This window comes from Sinocyclocheilus rhinocerous, unplaced genomic scaffold, assembly GCF_001515625.1.
Source record: "Sinocyclocheilus rhinocerous isolate Xijiao unplaced genomic scaffold, SAMN03320098_v1.1 scaffold315, whole genome shotgun sequence".
In the NCBI taxonomy this organism is placed as follows: Eukaryota; Metazoa; Chordata; class Actinopteri; order Cypriniformes; family Cyprinidae; genus Sinocyclocheilus; species Sinocyclocheilus rhinocerous.
The window spans coordinates 810,713-816,044 of record NW_015630423.1 but is presented as its reverse complement, the minus strand read 5'-3'; the positions used below and the strand labels follow the sequence as shown (position 1 = coordinate 816,044).

General features: G+C 32.1%; 1 protein-coding gene across 1 annotated transcript in view; it reads left to right on the top strand.

Moving 5' to 3' along the window:
• Positions 1 to 5,332, top strand: part of LOC107740381 (prominin-1-A-like) — a 17,328-nt gene that overhangs the window by 6,690 nt on the left and 5,306 nt on the right. The window lies entirely within an intron of this gene.

The following is a 5,332-nucleotide window of genomic DNA, read 5'->3' as shown; positions in this document are numbered from 1 at the left end:
GGTTTTTTTTTTTTTTTTTTTTGCGTCTAATATGAAGGAATATTAATCACTAGATAGGAAAGCAACATCTAAACATTTAAAAAAGTGATTACAGTGCATCACAGTTGCAACCTAATACTTTTTTTTCATTTGTTGAATAATGTAAAAAAAAAAAAAATTAAAATTAAAAAAAATATTAACAGGTGCATTTTTGTCTGTTTTCGCGTAACACATGTATAAGCGTATATGATTTAATTTGTGGAACATGCCTCATATACAAAATGCCAATCAGCATTAATATTTCAGAATGCATGGAATCTGTGCTATTACCCAAAAGGTGAGGCATCGGATCCGATTAATGCAGTCTAACTGCATAGCTGTGCCGCTGCAACGACATGCATCCTAATACAGAATTTAAGGAGGCAGGTGGATGCTCATAGCATGCAGATTGAGCCAGAACTCTTCTGAAATGAATGATGTTATTAATGTGCAACTCTCTGGCTTTTATTACATAGGATCAGTGCATCACTAAAAGCTTTTGCTCAACAGTATGCAATATTGTAAGCAAGCAGAATTAAAATAGAATGAAAATCAAAGAAATAAGAGTACCTTTTAATAATGCATTTCATTTCAGCATGAATTAAGTGTTGTTATTTTAACTAAAAATATTAAGACTGTTCTTTGTTTCATTATTTAAATCAATCTGAAATGAAATTAAATGTAAATATTAGACGAAAAACTAACCTAGTGAAAAGGTAGAGATAAGTATAAAAAATGTAAATATAGCAAAAAGCAGTATATCCTGAAAAATTTGATGATAATAAAATACATTTTAAAAAACATATATTGAAATAAATTCCATTATAAACTTCTGTTATAAATGTTAAACATTTCCTCAATATAGAGACAATAGATATTTTGGTGTCACTATTTCTTCTTCTTATTATTATTATTATTACAATGTAATGGATATTTTGCGGTAATGTACAAAATTAAAAGGTAACACTTTACAATTAGGTGTTTTGGGTTTTGGTTTATGTTCATGTTTTCATGTCTTTTATTTTGTCATAAGTCATGGTTCCTGTTTAGTCACGTGGTTCCCTTATCCTCATGGGATCCTGCCAAGTGTATGTGTCATGTTCTGATTGGTTATCTTGTTCATGTGTCTTGTTGTCATTGGTTATTGTCCTGCCATGTGGTTCTCAGTTCTGTTTGCTCATTGGTTGTTTTATGTCATGTGACCCTTATTGTTTAGTATTTATAGCCCTCATGTTGCCATTGTCTCTTGTCGAGTGTTGTCCCTGTAACCTCTGTTGGTGAGTTCTTGTTTTGGTTTACACCAAGTCAAGTCAAGTCAAGTCAAGTCAAATCTTTGTTTATTGTTTGGTCACTTTTTGGAGTTAAATAAAGCTGCACTTGGGTTCTCACTACGCTCGTCTCCAGTGGACTTGTTACATTAGGTTCCATTTGTTAACATTTGTTAACTAGTTAACATAAACTAATAATGGAAAATACTCCTAAAGTATTTAGTTCAATAGTTGTATCTATTAATGTTATTAATTTAATGGACCTGAGCTAACATGGACTAACAATGAACTGTTTTATTTTGATTAACTAGCGTTAACAAAGACTAATAAATACTGTAACAATGTATTGCTCATTGATAGTTAATGCATTAAATATAGTTAACACATGGAATTTGAGGCTGTGTTAATTTGACAGTATTAAACCTCAGCAGGGAAAAAGCTAAATGATCAATCTAAATGATTATTATTATATTTATAATTTTGCAAAAGTTGTGTTGGAATAATAAAATAATCATTACTTCAAATACTTCAATTCATATAGGATATTAGCACATTTTTTAATTTCAATAAAAAAGTTTAAATATATTGATATACAAAATTTAAATTGAACTCACTTTGGGAGTAGGTTGTAGCACTCTTTGTGCTTGAGACTAATTTACATATTTTAGGGATAGGCAGATGATTTCAAAACAACTTACATTTGTTTTGAGTGAGTTATGAATGTTAAAGTGTGACAGTCCCTAGTCTCCCCTACATGAAACAAGCTACATGTTATTCAGTATGATACATGCAAACAGACAGGACTGGAATATTCTGGAAAATTATCAGGGAGGCTAATATGAAATATTTAATTGACAATCACATTAACTAACCATTTGCGGTGCACTCCATAGCTATCAATATTCAGTGTACAAATGAAGTATGACTGGTTACTTCTGTAACTAATTAACGCATATGCTGATCTGTTGTCAACAAACCAGTTGGAAAAGCTTCTTCCGAGGCTTTTCATGTCACGACTGTCTTAGATAAATGTCAAAACACTTGACAGATTCTCTGTTATTAGGCAAGGATATTTTGAAGTAGCAGGTTGCTGTGTCGACTGTGTTTCAATTAGACATGTGCATATTTGTTTTTTTTTTTTACTACTGGGGGTTGAAGGGGTGGTGGTGATGGAACGGGCTTTTTTTTAAAATTGTGCTGTTAATTATAACACAGCAGTTAAACAGATTTTCCAACACTGTTAAAGACAGTGACACATGATTAAATATGGTTCTGAGTAATGTTTGGGAAACAAGGGAAGCATATGTCTAGAAAGTGCTTAAACATGCAACCTGTTCTGCTGGACCGGAATGGACCACTGAGTGCTAATTGTAGGCCGCTAAGTGCTTTTGAACTCATTGTTCAGTTTTGAATATATTTTGCACTCTGACATTACACTCTGAAATCACAGGTAGTGATTTTATCTCAATTAATCAGAGGGCTGAATAAAAAGGATTGATAGGCTAGTTTAAACCCATTGATCACTTGATGAACTCTGAATTTGACTGTTGACTTTCTAAAATAACTTAATGAAAGTCAAGCTCAGCTGTTGACAAATGAAGGAAAAAAATAGACTGAAGTATTTTCAAAGGAATAGTTTAAAATTAAAAATTTGGCCTGTCATCTAGAGAGATTTATAAATGTAGCATTATATCACTTGCTCACTAATAGATCCTCTGCAGTGAATGGGTTCTGTCAGAATTAGAGTCCAAACAGCTCATCATCCTTTTTAAGGAAGTGTTATTAGGGATTATAGGCTTGTATTTTGGCTGAAAGAGACGGTTTAAAGATACATGCCTTGATATATTTGTTTCTTAAAAACATGTAGTTTTTCACTTCACAAGATGTTAATTGATTGACTGGAGTGGTGTGGATTACTTGTGGATTATTGTGCTGTTTTTATCAGTTGTTTGGATTCTCATTCTGACGGCACCCATTCACTGCAGAGGATCTATTGGTGAGCATTGCTTAATTTTTCCAAATCTGTTCTGAAGAAGAAACAAACTCATCTACGTCTTGGATGGCCTGTGGATGAGTAAATTATTGGATGCAATATTAATTTGATAAACTATAAGACTTGATTTGGATGTGAATGAATCTGTAAAGTGAATGGTACAATGACTCACTCAAAAAGACAGTGTAGATGCTGCATACTGATGTAATGAGGTAACAAACAGGGCAAATCAGTGAATGAATATTTTTATTGAAAAGGATAAAATGATTTGAGTCGTTGGGACGAATCAAAAACAAATGTACTAGCTGTTACTCCCTCAGACATAGAGAAATAATTCATACAAAAATCAGTCATTGAGACATTATTTAAAATGTCTCAATGAGTCTACTTTTGTGGTTCAAGATAAACACTGATTTCAAAACATTAACAATGTTTTTATGCATAGTTGTGTAAACTTATAGTTACACATGGCTTATATAAAGTTTGAAAAACATTTAAATCTGCCATAATTTTTGTTGAAGGGACTTTGACCAGATTTGTCTAATTATAGGTCAAAACAGAAACATAATTCTAAAGACGTTATTATATATTTTTTCATTAGTATAATAATTGTGCTTGCAAGAATTATTATTATTTTTATTTCATTTATTACTTTATAAATGTCTTCAAGAGGACACACAACTATATAATTAGAATTCAGGACACCACTAATAAGCACCAAATAATAATGAGCAACTATAGATTAAACTTCAAGCTGAAATAATTTATTTTCTGTATTTTTTCAAAATTATTTAGACTAGATGTAATAGGACAGATAAAACTGTACAAAACAAATACATAAATAAATAAATCTTATATATAAAAATACATAATCGCATACATACACATTTGTTGCACCACTGATAAGTAACACTTCACCCATGGTAGGAATTAAATTCACTGGCTTTTAAGCACTCAAGGTTTGAATTGATGATGTTGAAATTAGACCACTTTTAATCTCTACCTTTAATTTAATCTAGATTCCTGCTTCAATTAAATATTCATCTTTCAAGTGTATTAATGGATACTGAATTCCACATTCCAGTACACTACGAAAGCTGTTAGTGTGCACTAACAGAGATCATTCTAAGTGTTTCATCATATAAGCCAGCTACAGTTTTACTGCATTCAGTTTTAATGGAAAAAGTGCAGAGATAATTAGAAATAGATTTTAAAAACTTTGCTTGATAAAAGATTGATCATCACCAAGATGGTTATTAATAAAATACAGGACTTTTCCTCACTCCTACTTGGAAAATGCCAGGATTACTGTATATTGAAAGTATATGAAATATCTGACTGTCCAAAATTACCTTCAGTAATCAGATGTATTACATAAACTATTTTCTTGCATAACCAAAGTGTGTTCCTCAAACAGAATGACTGTTTGAAGTGTTCTGCTTCAGGACTGGGGTTTGTGTTGACATTTAGTCATGCATATAAAATCTAAAGTGCAAATAACGACTTCATGGCATGCAGTAAAATAAGTCCTATCTGCGCTTTAGACCTGTAATTAACATAATACCTGATCTCCACTTAATTAACTTTGTTGATCTAATTAACAACTTGATTCTGCACATCAGTTTTAAATTAAGACATTAATTAAGGCATTGTTTCAGCTTGCTGATATTTTTTTTTGTGTGTGCATTGGTTTAATCTAGATTAGGGTTTAATCTAGTTTTAATCTAGGGTTTAATTTTCATATCACTGCTATGCTGATGACACTCAACTCTACCTCTCATTCCATCCTGATGATCCGACGATAGCTGCTCGCATCTCAGCATGTCTAAAAGACATTTCTTGTTGAATGATGGACCATCACCTTTAACTCAACCTGGCTAAGACAGAACTGTTTGTGGTTCCTTCAAACCCATCGTTTCATCACAATTTCACCATCCAGTTAGGCACATCAACCATAACTCCTTCAAAAACAGCCAGAAACCTTGGAGTTATGATTGATGATCAGCTGACTTTCTCAGACCACATTGCTAAAACTGCCCGGTCCTGCAGATTT